The sequence below is a fragment of the Lissotriton helveticus genome, chromosome 12, assembly GCF_964261635.1.
Source record: "Lissotriton helveticus chromosome 12, aLisHel1.1, whole genome shotgun sequence".
In the NCBI taxonomy this organism is placed as follows: Eukaryota; Metazoa; Chordata; class Amphibia; order Caudata; family Salamandridae; genus Lissotriton; species Lissotriton helveticus.
Window position 1 is genome coordinate 840,208,867 of NC_136073.1, and position 16,625 is coordinate 840,225,491.

Consider the following 16,625-nt stretch of genomic DNA (forward strand, 5'->3'; position numbering starts at 1 on the left):
ACAGAGCTCGTCCTCACTGGTGGCTCGTCTAATCCCTGGTCCTCAGCTCACTGGCCCCTTTCTTTTGGCCCTCCCCCCTCCCCAGCTTCCTCTGTCCGGACTTTGGGCATCAAGATCAGTAACGATCTATCTATGCATGCCCAAATTAGTTCCGTTGTCTCCTCCTGCTTCTTCTCCCTCCGCCTCATTCGCAAAATTTCCCGGTTTTTTTCTGTTGATGCTCTCAAAGCCATTATCACGGCCCTCATTACATCCCGCCTGGATTATGGAAACGGCTTGTACGTAGGCATTCCTGCCTACGAAACTCGCCGTCTCCAGGCCATCCAAAACCAGGCGGCCCGTCTTATCCTCCGTCTTCCCAAATCCTCCCACATCACTCCGGCCCTCAAAACCCTTCACTGGCTCCCCGTTCACTTTAGGTCCCAGTTTAAACTTGCCTGTTTGGCCTTCCGGGCGCACGCCCCTTCTGCCCCGTTTTTCATTAACTCTCTAATTTCTTCTCATGCCCCCAGTCGCTCTCTCCGCTCTTCCTCTCTTTCTCTTCTTCACGTCCCCCGCTTCCGTAAATCCCGCACCGGGGGCACCCGTTTCTCGGTGCGGGCCCCCCAGATTTGGAACAATCTCCCTCTCTCCATTCGCTCTATCCCTATCTTTTCCCACTTTCGTAAAGCCCTCAAAACTTTTCTTTTTCTTCAGGCTTTCCCTGGCTAATCCCCCTGGGCCCCTCTGCAGATACTAATGTATTCCTTAGCGCCAGGAAGCCGCTTGGCCGCAGTGCGCTTTAGAAATTTCTTTTTCATTTCATTTCATTTCATAAAGTCTAGTGGTCAGTTTACAAGAGTTTGGTGTGATTAATAAATGTTCTAATGGTTTCATAATGGCTAGAGAAGTTGGAAAAGTAGGATGCATTTTTTCACAGGCTGATCGGAATTGATAGTATATGAATAATTCTAGGATCAGTGTCTGTGTATCATCATGGCATGTTGGCGGGTCTAGAAATGTGCCTTGTGGATATAGGTCACCTAACATAGAAATGTCCATTTGGCGGACACGGTCGATGGCTCCCGTGTCATGCAGGAAGGGGAAGTGTGGGTGGAATGCAAGCGGTGTGGAGGGAGCAAATAGTAGTGGAGTACCTGTCCGTCTCCATAGGCCATCCCAAGCCCAGCATAGGGTTTCGACTGTATTGATTTCGTTAGCAGTTTTACAAATTTCGACTTGCCCTCCAGCAAGTATAGTAATTTACCAAAATGTAAGCGCCAGATATTTTGTAGGTCTTTACTAAGCCATACGCCCTGGTACTTTACAGCATCATCCGCCCATTTAAGCAGAAATTCTAATGTGGTATCTAGTGGGGCATTATTAAGAGAAAGAATAGAAGATTTTGACCAGTTGATTTATATGCCGGACATCCCACCATATCTGAGGACCTCTCGTAACACTGGGATTAAACTGTCATCTTGATTCCGAATGTATAGTGTAATGTCGTCAGCATACATTGAGATTATAACGTTTCTATCTGTAAAAACAAGACCCCGGCCGGAGTGATGCTAATGGTTCCATAGCTATAGCAAAAAGTAGCGGTGCCAGGGGGCAGCCCTGCCTAGTACCGCCAGTGATGGGAAATGGTTCCGAGATTAAACCATCCACTTTAAGCCGGGCTGTAGGTTTGGTGTATAGCAAGTTGATTTGTTTTATGAAATTAGAACTGAAGCCCAACCTGGGTGGAATGGTAAACAAGAATGTTCACTCCAGAGAGTCGAACGCTTCAGTCTCGTCCAGTAACAATGCGATTGCCGGAATATATACAAGCCATAGTTGCTGCTTATTTAGCTTATGCAACTAACAACCATTGGAAAAGCCAGTAGTCCAGACTTGTTGTAGGTATGATGTAACTTGTTGTATCATATATCTAGATGCAATGACAGAAACAGCAAAATACAAGTTGGGTAGCACACTATGCTAAGCACAGATGTTTAGCTTACGTGTTTTAAGCCACACCCTTAATTACATTGGCCATACCCCTTTGAGAGACCCCCCCAGTTTTGCATCCCACTTAAAGCCCTGGGTGAATTATTTTAAAAACTCACGCTTTCATTGAGTCCTAGTCCTTTTTCGAATCGTATCCCCTTTCCTATTACGCACCCTAATTCTTCACTTTCGCAGTTTGAATATTAACATATTTCTCCTACCCAGGACTTTAACTGGGATGAAAAAACTGGGGGGGTCTCTCAAAGAGGCGTGGCCGATGTAATTAAAGGCATGTCTTCAAAACACATAAGCTAAAAACGTGTGCCTCGCATAGTGTGCCACCCAACTGGTGACCTGCTGCTTCTGTCATTACTGTAATGAGTTAGCAGTCAAGATGATTCCCCCGGCGTGTGCCGGATATATCACACTCACGCGCTCGGGCCAGGCGTGGCCTGAGGCGAATAAATAAAAAGGGCAGTGGTCGCACAAGGCCAGCTACCCAACTGAGACACTGTGTGTTTTCATGTCTGTACTGTGTTGGCCCAAGTGTCTTCCTACACTGCTGACGAGTGCAGGACCATACTCTCACCCCCACGCGATCGACGAGGTGTGGGTGAAGCGCTTCCGGCATTCTCCACACCGTTTGTGTGCTAGAAAGCAGCAGAGTGCCGTCTGAACTCTCGGACTTCCACCGCCAAGATATCCTGCAGGGGAGGTGCCTGTACAGGCAGCAATGTAAGCTGGACGACAAAAGGGAACCACTAAGAGCGCTGCCCCCCCTATGCTGCACATCGGTCCAGCCTGGCCCGTGCCACTCCGCAACAGGCAGCAGTCTTGCAGCCCCTGCCAATGCCCACACACGTGGCAGGAAAGCTGAAGAGGGAGAAAGCACGTCCCCCAACCAAGAAAGTGAAAGACAAAGTCCTCTAAGGAAAATAAGGGACAACACAAGGAAAAGGACCAAGACCTCGCACCCTACAGGGTACCTTCCCAGTCAGGACACAAGAGAGTAAGATGGCCTCCTCAACGCCCCGCCCCACGCAGCAAGGTAGGGGCACAAAAGACAAGGCCAAGAAGAAGGGGAAACAAATAAATAAATAAATACACAAAGGGTACACACAACGAAAGTCAACCAAACAACCTACCACAACACAAGAGGAGCGCCCAAAGAGACAAGAAGGGAGATGACCCTGGCATGAACCAACCACCAACACGCCCCCACAGGGGTGTTACCACCATTCAGTATGGCAGCCAAACCTACTACCGTGTCCCCACGATGGAAGACATGATTGGGGCGGTTAGAAAATTACTTTGTAGCAACGAGCAAGACGAATGGAGCAGTGAAACGCTCACTATTACTCCACTACGGGGAGAAGAGGTGTATCCCTTATTCAAACACGTCCCGAATACAGGAGCCCCCACCGACTATTATGCTGCGGTGATGGCACTTAACACACACTTTGATCCGCAGCTGAACCCGAATATCGAGAGGTTCAAACTACGCCAGGCCCGACAAAGGAAGGGAGAATCAATGGGCGTATTCTATGCGAGACTGGAAGAGCTGGCAAGCACCCACATAACAGACGACCAAGCCACAGAGGAGATCGGCGCCCAACTAATCGAAGGCGTCCGCAGCAAAGTACTACGCAGACTGATCCTGAGGCAGCCGAACATACCCCTTAAAAACATGTTGGCACTAGCTAGGCCACATGACTTATCGGCAGCCAGAGGAGACGAAATGAATCTATATCTGATGCGAACAACAGAGAAGACCGTAGCTGTCAAGACTGAGCGAGCCAACACAGTGAGAACACGAGACAGAGGGAATGGGCAGCGAGGCCGTCCTCCCCAGGTCCCCAAAGGCCAGTGCGGGTATTGTGGGTGCGAAGAACACCCCATCCCAAGCGTGCCCTTCCCAAGGTCGGACATGTTCCCATTGCGGGATTCCGAACCACTTTGCGTCGGTGTTCAGAAAACAAAACCAACGCAAGGACAGTAGAGGGGGTGAAACCAATGCGGAAAATGGTGCGCCAACTGTCCACCGCCTCCATTGCAGCGTCGAGCAGCGGAAAAGGGAACGAGCAGGCCACATACTGGGTGAAAGACACGTCCACAGAAGATGACGAAGTCGAGACATATCTAATCTCCTTCACACAAGAACTGAAGAAATGAAGAAGGCCGCAACCCATGGGCACCATGAGAATAACTGTGTTGGAGGTGAAGGCGGTCATTGATACCGGAGCCTCCGTGAATGTCATGGGGATCCAGCAATGTAATCAACTAAGACCTAGGCCCGAGCTCACACCAACCAAGACAAAGATCTTCATGTTCAGGAATAATTCACCCCTGCCCCTACGAGGGAAGATGACCGTGCCGATCCACTCAGAAGACAAAGAAATCATGTCAACCGTACACGTCATTAACCAAGAGGCCCACATGCTACTAAGCAGCCATGCCGCTGAGGACCTGGGCCTAGTGGCATTTGCAAGAAGCTTGCGAGTGAACCAGTCAGAAGAGCTGCTGAACCAATTCGCATACCTCTTTAAGAGATTAGGGTGCATCAAGAGATCCCCAGTGAAACTTCATATCGACCCAGCAGTGGCCCGACAGCCCTGCGCCACCGACAAATCCCTTTCCACCTCAGGCCACTAGTAGAGCAAGAGTTACAAAAACTGGAAGACCAGGGAATCATCGAGAAGGTGTCGGGACACAACAACCAGGAAAGATCAGGTTGTGCATTGATATGCGCCTCCCCAACAAAGCGAGCCGGAGGGAGCGCCACAATACACCAACAATGGATCACATAGTGGCTGAAGTCAACGGTTCCCGTGGTTTTCAAAACTGGATCTGAACGCGGGATACCACCAGCTGGTCCTGGTCAAGTAGATACATCACTATGCATTCAGCACCCATCTAGGGTTGCAACAGTACAAGCACCTCAATTTTGGAATAGCTTCCGCTGCGGAGGTGTTCCAGGACACAATACGGGAGATCCTGACGGGCCTACCAGGCGTGCTGAACGTGAGTAATGACATCCTCATCCACTCCACCACCGCGGATGACCACTATCGCCATTTAAGGGCCACGTTGAAACTACTCCAGGAGTATGGTGTCATGCTGCACAGAGAAAAGTGTCTCTTCTTTCAGAAGGAAATAGAATTCTTTGGTGCATGGAACTCCTTGTCAAAGCTGGTCCAGTGGGAATGGGAACGGTGCTCACCCAGGAGCAAGAACCCAGAAGATGGGCCGCATTGGCCTACACCAGCAAGTCTCTCTCCCTCACCAAAGCACGCTACGTGCAGATCATGCGCGAGGCCCTGGCTATTCGGTGGGCATGCTGGAATTTCGACATGTACATCTGCGGCCAGCCGTTCAGGGTCATCACAGACCATTAGCCACTGGTACCCCTATTCAAAGGATCGGCGCCTCACCCACCTCCGAGGATCGAGCGACGGACCATCGGACTCCAGCAGTATGAAATGGAGGTAGTGTGCCGGCCGAATTCATCTCTCGACATCCTGCCCCAAGGGAGCAGCAAGAGGAGGTGCAGGAAGTCGAGGCACTCGAAGCCCATCTGAACAGGATCTCCACAACCACATGCTCCAAAGCACTGAACCTGGTTGACATTGTAGCGGCAGCGGAAGGAGACCCAGTTGTCACCAAAGTGCATAGTGCTGTCCAAGGAGGCAACTGGCATTGTTTTCTACAGACATGCAACAACTGGTCAGGGCCAGAAAGAGAGAAGCTTGCAAAAATGTGGAAGATCTGAAATGAGCTGAGTGTAACCCAGGAGGGAATCTTGTACCGAGGATCCCGCATAGTCGTCCCAGCTGCCCTGCATCACCATGTAACCCAACTGGCACCAAGGGATTGAAAAAATGAAGGCCAGGATGCAAGAGAAAATCTAGTTCCCAGGGCTAGAAGGCCGGGTGGAGGAGGTGGTGAGAAGATGCCCGGCATGCCAGCTGACTAGCGCACCGGAATGACCACACCTGTTCAGACCGAGGAGCATGGGAAGGTGAGCATCGACTTCAGGGGTTTTCCCGATGGCCGAATGACCCTGGCCATGCTGGATAGCTACTCTAAATATCCAATAGTGGAAGTCGTAAGCTCCACCACATTCTCCGGGGTTTCCCCAGTGCTCGAGAAGACATTTGCGATGTTTGGATGTCCTGAAGAAATCAAGAGCGACAATGGACCCCCGTTCCAGAGAGGGGAATTTCGCAATTTCATGCAACTTCACGGGATGCGACACCGCCGCATTACCCCTCAATGGCCACGGGCCAATGGAGAAATTGAAAGGCTCATGAGGACCCTCAACAAGGTCCTACGCATTGCTGTGGCCAAAAATGTGGAACCTGAGCTCCACCTCCAGCTGTTCCTTCAGGAATACAGAAGCACGACACACAGCACCACGCACCACGCACCAAGCCCCGTGGGCATTGATGTTTAATGGCCCGTGCCGAGACACCATCTCCATCTGCCCGTGGTGGACCTACAACGAGGATGATGCCCAGGAACGGAGAGAGAAGTAGAATGTAGCCGCCAGGCCGCCAGTCACAGGAGAAAAGCCAGGCCCCGGGATCTACAGCCAGAAGGCCAAGTAATAATGAAGGACCGGAAACCAAGTGGAAGATTCTGAACCCTGTATGAACTGGGCCACTGGACAGTCACCAGCGTCAAGGAACTATGGTCACCGTGGAGAAGGAAGGTAACCAAGGAAGTAGAGGAGTCTTTTCCAACCTCAAGTGGAGAAAGGGACTCAACAGCAGGAGGAGACGAAGAGGGGTGTGCTGGAATGGAGCGTGCAGACACTCCACAGAACACCCGCTTGGGGTACCGAGCGAAGCCACCCCGGAGACCAGCACAACACTCTCGTGCCCAAGAAGCCAACCCGTAACGCCCTCAAGACCTGAGGGCCCACCACCTGATCAGGGTTCCCATTCAAGTATGGGCTGAGAGGGGAACCCTGTTCCGAGCTCCCGCCTCAAGGACTTTGCATGCTGGCTGACAAGTCCCATGCCAGTTCGTGAAGAAAAGAAAAAGAGACTGAGTTGAGATGGGATGAAATGAGTTAGTAGTCCAGATGATTCCCCTGGCGTGTGCCGCATATATCGCACTCATGACCTCGGGCTAGGCGTGGCCCGAGGCGAATCCAGCTACCTATCTGAGACACTGTGTGTTGGTGTGTCTGTACTGTCGGCCCAAGAGTCTTCCTACAATTACATCCAGATATACAATACAACAAGTAACATTACACCTACAACATGCCACTACTATTGGCTTTGCCAATGGTTGTTAGTTGCATAAGAGAAATAAGCAACAACTATGGCTTTGTTGTATAGAATATTGAAAATGATTCAGTTCTGAAATAAGACTGTGAAAGAACTATAACGAGTCTATTTGAAGTTACATCAAAGGCAGTGAATGGTGCTACTGTTGCAGAGTTAAGATTTTTTTCTCAACCTCAGCGTGAGGGCAAAAACGGAGAGCCTGTTAGGGAACCGTCTCAGCACCTGATTTTCAGAACTTCCAATGCTGACCATCGGCAGTACCCTTCCCACTTAAACCCCTACTCCTACCTGAGAACTGTACCACATTTTTCCTCTTCACAGAATACTAACACATTTTCCCTGTCGCTCAACCATACCACATCCATCTTATGCTAGAATCATAACGCCTACCAAAGAAGTCGATCCGTTTCTCCTCTTCATAGCACTCAATAACCTCTCATTTGACAAAACCATACCATCTTTATCTTCGCCACAGTATGCTACCATCTTAGCACCTCTCTCCTACCACAGACGTCTTTTTTCTCCTCTCTTACTTCCAGTCACCTCTCTCTCTCAGATTCCACAAGTTTTATCTGCTTCAAATTTCTGTCGTTTTTGCGGGAGTAACTCCTCTAGCTTATCTTTTTTACTTTGCAGTCTGGAACTTGTAGTCCTATTTGTCAAATTATTCAGGCGGTAATATAAGGATGCAAAGAAAAAATCTGGACAGGCTACCTACTAATAGAACTGGGAAAGTTGAGAGCTCTGGCTTCACAGAATATTCCTGCCTATCATTGACTTCTCCTAAAAGGTGTTTCATTTGGCTGGTACGCAGCTGTATTAAACCAACCCTTCTCAATTTCCTATTTTTTTATACAGGCACAACTTCTTATCCAGGCATAGTAACAGTACCTATGGAGCTACAGCAGGGGAAAGGCCACAGGCTTGTTGTGGACTTGGCAGTGGATTCTGCTGAGGAGGCTATTTGAGGGAAGCCTGAGTGTCGTCCTCTACCTAAGCATTGCCACCCAATTATTCTACCCCGATTGGTCAACTGTACTGATGTCTAGATCCCTAATGCTCATTTTTGTTGTCATAGGTAAGCGATTCCTGCATGTGCACCATGACATATGCCTGTCTCACTCATTGCTGTCTTGTATGACCAGAAAGGCGCCCAAAGTACTACCCTCATAATGGTGAAAGGCTACTATCTTTACCAGGAGTTAAGCAGCACGAGCACAATTGTGGTAGCATACCGTGCAGTGATCCGTAGGAGTGAACCGGTCATCTTCAGTCTGTGTCATTGGAGTGAGGTCACCCAGCTCACTCATTCAAAGTTCTGCTGCTGTGTGCTTCATTACTCCTTGGCCTACAAAGGATTGGTGTGAAGTGGTGTACGTGCACTGGGTGCATGTGTGCTTGGGAAGGGTACAATGCATATGCTGTGTGCCTGTAAGTAGTACAGTACATAGAGGATCTAGCGCTGTGCAGCGTGTGCTTGTGTGCCTATGAGTAGTGCAGTACATGAATGGAACAGTGCTATGTAGTGTGTGTAGATTAAACGTATGTGTCTATGAATGGTACAATATGTGGCAGACTGTGTGTTCCATTTAGGGAGACCCAGGGCTGCATGGTGAAACATGAGCAGGTAGAGGAATCACCCAGACAGATTTGTGTATTGCTGCATTCATGTAAGCTGGGTGGGACCCACTGGGGAAGGGAGAGCCAGGCTTCCCTCGTACACTTCAAAGTATGCTCTTTTATTCAGAGAGAAGTCACAAGGAAGGGGCCTGGACACATCTCAGGAAGGAGTTGTGGCTGATTAGGGAATCAAAGATTAGGGCTGGAGTTCTGGACTAACCTTTTGATATATATAAACAAAAAGGAGGACGAGAATGGACTATGTTTAAAGGGGTCCAGTGTACTTGTCCAGAGAGCAAGAAACCAAGTTGTACACAGTTCCCCTAAGGGTGGACAAGTAATAAGGTCTCTCTCCCAGGCTGCTAGGAGAAAACAAGAGGGTGATATTTGCTACAAAGTCAGCAAGTTCCTTGACGGAACTTAGGAAGCCTCACACAACTGATGAGCTGGATGACATGTCTCATTCAGCCTACTTGGGATGTTGTTTAAATCATCGGCTTTCCCTTAGGGGAACTGTGTACAACTTTGTTTCTGCCTAACCTTTTGATACACACACCACTGTGGCTGGTATCCAAGGGTGAACTCTAGTCACTCCCTTGGCCTGTGTCGTGGGGCTATCAGCTTTGAAGCTGCTTCAAGAGGAAGAGAGAGCAGAGGAGTGAGCACTTCGAAAGGAGCAGACCCCAACATAAACTTCAAAGACTTAGAACCTAAATCACATATGGTGTTTGGAAATGGACTATAAGAAAGGGAGCTTGAGACTCCAAAAATTGTCAACTGTCAAGCAGCCAAATGGGCTGTGCAAGGAGGAGAACCTCTGTCTGCAAGACTTTTGCCTGTGACTGGGGGCCAAGGATGGTAGTCTCCAAGCTGGTTGAGGGGACGTCACCCAAGGAATCAAAGACCATTGCCCTGAAGCACCAGCGCCTGCCTGCTTGCCAAGACCATGGTGTTGTGTGAGGCAGATGAGAGCGGGTTATCCCCTCGAGTGGATTCCCTGAGCAAGGTGTGAGGAAAAGGCTGCTGCACCGATCAGGTTGAGCTTGTATGCAGGACAAAATTGAAGTCCCATGTATGCTAAGAGAGGACCGACGAGGATATGTACAGTGAGGCATCAGCGACCCTCTATGAAATCAGCATAGCATTGGTTACAGTTCACTTTCCAGTACACTCTCCTTGCATATGGGGAAAAAAATCAACACATATAACAAAGAAACCTACACTCAAGAATTGGTTCCCTGCCTCAAAATTTGTACGTAGAAGGAAAAAAGCATGGCGGAAAATCTATCTCTGTTCTAGCAGCCGAACTATGCAATTGCCTACCCACAAACATAAGATCCACCGAACGCCATCTCTACTTCAGAAGATTAGTCAAGAACTGGATTTTCCCCACATCATGACTAAACCAACAATTCAAGAATATACCACAGTATACTCAAGACATTACAAACTATACTTCTCACAGTAAAGGAAAAGAGCTGTTGTTATACAAGTAGTCATTGTACTTTGACTATGCCTCCTACTAGAAGTAGATACATTTTTATAAGTAGAAAACTTTATGTAGCATCCCAAGATACATGTATAGTTGAGACCATGTCAAAAGAGCTGCTATTATGTACATATAGGTGCATACATGGAGGGTTATGCCTGCTAATAATAACTAAAATAAGTGACAAGTGTCTATGTATGTATATATAAGTTAATTACACTTATTTGAAACAATAAAAAATTAACCATAAGATAAATGTGGACAGCAGACCATGTAAACTTTGCCTCTTTAATGTGCATATGGGTATTTATATAGAGGGATTTAATCAAGTTTATTTATTTAATTTATTTTAAATTTTATATAGCGCGCAGTTACCCTTGGGCATCCCAGCGCTTTACCTTTACCAAGCATCAAATTGTGCTATAAAACAGTAGCCTTCTATCCCTCCCCCATCTCTCATCCCAAAGCTCTCTGACTACTATGAACTCCCAAATATCCTTCTCAGACATTTTCCCAAATACGCTTAAAAGTGGAATCACAAGCCATGCAGTTCCTGTCATCAGCACTTCTTCCTTTTTCCACAAGCGCAGTGCAAACATGAATGGCAAAATATCCTACTTTGCATATGTGTTCCTCATAATTATGGCTCTGCCATATTTGCCAATAATAATGCATCATCTACTGTATAATCTTATGATTTTAACAGAAAAATTGTTTGTAGCTCAGATGGATCAAAAGATACTAAGAAATTTGACTTGTGGTGCTGCGAAGGGAAGGGCCCTTTGCAAAGGTTGACTGGTCACCTTTCTCAATGCTGAATTTGCATATTACACTGGTACTAATGAGGCAAAACCTTTGCATAGACTGTTAGTATGTGTAAAAATGTCAAAATAATAAAGCATCAGAAAAAGTACTGCATTACGCTGCAGCCTTTTTTTGGCTACATAATTTAGTCAACACTGCAACATAATTTTGTCCTCCATTGCTGCATAATTCTACTGGTCCCAAAGCATTCTAATAGCCCCAAAGCAGAAAGCACGTTAAAATTGAGGTACAAATGGGTGAGGCAGACTGGCCTCAAGGGTCCTGTGACCTCAGTGACAGAGTCACTGTCACTCTAGGGTGTGATGCTTCGTAGGCCTGCCCCCATGACTGGAGGTGAACTTCAGTATGGATTGTGGTGGACAGGCCTTCAAGGTTAACCCACATTTGCCACTGGTCGTGTCCACCTACTGGTGCTAAGACACCAGGGCTTCTAAGGTCTAGTAGGTCCCTCTAAGATCTTGCATGGGAATGTGCTCCCTTAGGAGAGTGCGCTGGTGGACTGGTCATGAAGACTGGACCTGGTTCCCCAGTTCCAAATTCAGCAGCTCTGGCCATAGTGCCATATCCTCTCCCCCACTGACCACCATACTGCCCCACAGAGAGAAACTCGCACTGCCTTCAGGTAACAACCCATTTGTGCCAACTATGAACACCTTGATGTGATTCAATTCAAATTATGCACTTGACAAGAGTAATTTGCTGCCTGAAAAAAAAAGTAATAACATCTGGGGAAGAGCAACCACTCATAGGGAATGCAAGATTAAGTAAAGCTTGTGAAATGTAAACAAAAACATGGTTATCCCTTTTAAGCTCATTATTCAGAAATCAATGAGTGTTTTTGCCTGAAAGGTTAATAACATGACTCCAGGGCCGTCAAGGGACCCATTTCAGTGTCCCTTGCTTATATCCCTGGAAAACGTAAGAAGTTTGATTTAAAAAGACCATATCCCTAAACACAGCAGCGGTGCACATTTTATAAACTAAACTAAACTTCATGCATCAATCAGGCATTGCAGTACCTCAAGCATTGGTGCACTTCCCCATCCAGGGAAAACAATGTTGTTTAAAGAAAGGCTAGAAAATGCAAGTAGTGCTTCACTGGCAAACTCTGTAAAGTGGCGCTGATATGTTTGGGTGTGAATAAAACCAATCTGACCACTTTGCGACCACTCTGTCTTGCTTTAGTTCAGTTTTTTTATTTTGAACCTTTTTTCCCTCCGTTCCGGGGCTGCACTTTGGAACAGAAAAATGTCTGAAAAAGACGACATTTTCAGCAAAAATGTTAATTTCTTTCTCCGATCCATTTCATACGGAAACGAATGAAGGAAATGATAGGAAATAGAGGGTAAGAGCTGTTTCTTGAAGGCATGGTTTTCATTCAGCAAGTGAGGAGGAGCGAGACAGAGCTAGAAAGAGAGGGAAAAAGAGGGAGAAAGAGAGAGGGGGGCTGCCGACAGCGGCAGAGTAGGAGAAATGGACACTGTACTTGTCTTCTCTGGGCAAGAAGGAAGAGCGGAGTCCTTTTCCTTCTCTGCCCGCATTGCCCGCCACCAATGGCAGAGCCCTATCTATAGGCCTCGGCTATTTCTGCTGTCCTGGGACACACTTTTTAAATAAAAAAGTAAGTGAACGGATTCTATCAAATTCAAGTAGGGGCAATGCCGTCCCCTTCCGATCCCACCCACTTTGAGGGGGTTAAAGTTTTGTTGAGTACTCTGAGCATTATATCAAGGTAAAATCACAGTACAAAGTAACATTTTTTTTTTAAAAAGCTGCCAGCCTCTGCTACTGGCTGATCGGATTTGATGCTCACCCCACAATCTCTTCTTACTAAACTCCAATGTAGTGCTTTAATGTAGTGCTTTAAATGAGCAGGTACAGAGTACCTGCACTTCTTTAATTTGAAAGGGAGAGTGTGTGTTTTGTTTTGGTTTTGCCAAAGACTGGGAGAGAAGCTGCGTCTCAAAGAAATTTACAAAATACTCAAAATAAGAGTAACTTCAAAACGAAAGCGTTTTGAAGTCATGGCAATCCTAACTCCGTTTACAATTCTAACACAACAAAATTGGCATTCTATGACCCATATATGTGATCACGTATAGACACATTAAGGGGTAAGGATATATTTTTAAAAATTATTATTAAAGTACTTCCCTGGGTGATAGATAACATTGACTGTAGATACAAAACTGCAGATAAAAAACAAAAATCTCTTGCTAAGATATTCATCTTCAGTGACCTATGTTGAATTATTACAATTAAACAGGCATCAAAATGTCAAGTTGGTTTCCATAGTTCCATCTACCTGCGGCCTGTAATGTCCGAGTGGAAAATAGGTTGGGGGGGGGGGTTGTTCCCCTGCAAAGGTGATGCCTTCATATATAAAGGATACTAAACAAATGCAGAATAGCAGCAATATCCTTTATTTCAATGCAAACTCCGAATTATTAATTGGACTAGATGTAGAATCCCTCTATACAAGCATTCCCCAACCACCGCTGTGGTTGCTGGGAAATCTCCGGATCCCAGCATCTTCAACAACTCCTGATCCAGCCAAATTGTAGTGCAGGAGGATGAGAACAACGCATCTAGAACGCAAGCGGGTGATATTGGCGGCCCTTGTGTTTTCTGAACATTTGTAAGTGCGAAATTCACCCTTGTACTGAATTCTAAAATATTGGGCTGAATTGGTCTTTCAGTTTGCTTAACGTTCTGCGAAATTTCGCTAAAACAAATGAAATTCTTTTGCACACCCCTGCTTAGGATAAGCTCCAGATTTCTTTTTTTTTTATTTAATATTTTCATTGGTTTTACCTCTTACAACATATAACATATAACCGTCAACGTGAGGAGTTAGTAATCTTCTGCTATGCCCCCCTCTTTCTCCCCATCTGTCTCCCCATCTTGACTCCTTTCTCTCCCCCCCCCCCTTTCATATGGATCGGGGGCCAGACAAGCATATATTTTGTGTTAACTGTAATACCTGTAGTCTGGCCGATACCCCTAGCACAAAGCGCTGACGATTGATTATATGTTATATGTTGTAAGAAGTAAAACAGGGATAGACAAGCATATTTTTTTGCTGCTGTGTAAACTGTACTACCAGTAACTAAGCTGTGCAGGAAGGATCTAAGACATGACTAGTGGAAGGGAGAGTCTCCAGGAAGTGTCTAGAACTCACCTCGAGGGCTGGGTAAACATTGCCAGCGGTCAGAATTGAGCTCCCCCCCCCCCCCCCCTCCCACTGGGCGAATGTTGCCTGTTGAATTCGTCACCTTTTACGAGTGACACATTATGAGGGCTGTTATTGTTGGAGCCAGTTTGTTTGTTGACGAGGACAGTCATAAAGCTGGCGGGGAGAGTCTGGTGAGGGCTGGCAGGACTCTTAATGGTTTCTCCTGCTTTGAAAATGTTCTTCGCGGATGAGTTTAGAATCTAGTGTCGATGAAAATAATGGGTAAACTGTTCCCAATGTGCTGGGATTTCTCCCTACCAAATTTGTTTCAATGAACTTAGTTATGGAAACCTATTATTTTGTATTACTCGGGCGTAGGCCTACATATTTACTTCATGCTTTTAAAGATGTACGCACGCGCTCAGACTTCTCATTGGTTACTAAAGGAACATTTTTTTAGTGCTGTAAAGTTTTCCCCTCAGACTGTGGGTATGTAATTTGAACATCACCTTTACTTGGTTTTTACAAAATTGATGGTTATGTATGTTCTTGGGCTGAGTTGATATAAGTGGTGTTTAAGAACCACTAATTGCACACTGTAGTAGAGTTGCATCTTCTGCACGCTGGCCCCACGTGATTAGCAGAAGTCTGTGGGAGGGCTTTGGGTGGCGGGGTTGCTACATCAACTGCATCACCACCTAAATGAATATCACCACAACTTACATCACTACCTTATACCCACATGAACGACGTGTCTCCTACGCCACTTCCACCACTCAACGTAAACCCACACAACCCCCTACACGCCTCCATACACATATGACTCCACCTAGACTGCAAGTAACAACAATCTATGCTCACAGCACCCTGGCCCTAACGCGCGTTGCTATTTACACCTATCCCAGCCATACCCTACACAATCTCCTCCAAATCATCACCACCAGTGAGCAATCTACTCCCTACTCCTTACACCATCTGCACCCTATGACACCAGATGTTATCTTCACCCAATGTATGGCCTTTTCTGGCACATGTAGCCTCAAGTACCTCAAGCAGTGGCTTTGGTGTGGGATGGTGCAGGTGCCCTCAATACACTTTGGTCATTTAAATAGTGATGACTTGTTTACCACTGCTGCTTAGGAGGGAACATGTAATAATATTTTGCTTTGTATTGCTCAACTAGGTTTCAACTCGCTAAATATCCTGCCAGAGGCCTTCATACACAATTTTTCACCTGTGGCACTGAGCAGACAGTGTAAAGTAATTGAATATGTAATGTATTTATGCAGTAAAAGAAGAGTAATAAAGTCAAAACACCAAACAATAAAATTCCAAGCTGAATTAGAAAAATAGAATACATGTTTATGAACAGAAGAATAAAAGTCCAATAAAGGGAACTAGAGACAGGGGTTACGTTTTAAGTGAAAATAGCGTCAGTGTTAGCCTATGAAAGCAGTGGAGTTGTGTTGGACCTGGCCCTTTTCACAGGGCTATCCCCAAACGTTTTGCCTTCTTCCGCCTATTTCTCTGACATTCTTTTGGTTGGCTTAAGGACTCTGGGCACTTTACCACTGCTCAGCAGTTCGAAAGTGCACACGCTCTCACCTCTAAACATGGTATTATTGATTTACCTGTAAGTCCCCTGTAAAGTTGTATTTCATGTACTCGGGATCTGTAAATAAATTAAATGCTACTAGTGAGCCTGCAGCACTGCTCGTGCCACCCACAGAAGTAGCCTTTCAAACCTCTCTCAGCCCTGCCCACGCAGGGCCTGTGTTCGCAGATTACTGCCACTTTGACTTGGTATTTAAAACTACTTGCCAACCTTAAACTCCCCTTTTATTACACTTAGGTCACCCCTAAGGTAGGCCCTAGGTAGCTTTATGGGCAGGGTGCTATGTAATTAAAAGGCAGAAAGTGCCTTTTTTGTGGCATGTCCTGGTAGTGGCGAACAACCTATTTTGTTTAATTTTTTATATAATCCTGGGTGAATTCTCTTTTGTGGTGTATTCATTGTTTTGCTGTTTGAGTGGGTTGCACAACTGCTTTACACATTGCCTCAGATGATAAGCCTGCCTGCTCTGCGCCGGATGTATGACGTTACAACGCATACTTTTACTCCGCATACCATTACAACGCGGTATTTACAACGAATACCGTTACAACGCATAGCGCTTTGGGGTGCTGGATAGTGGTAAGTATAATTTACTATTCTAACTCCAGTCCCCGTGGACCCTAGGGAAGGTGTTGG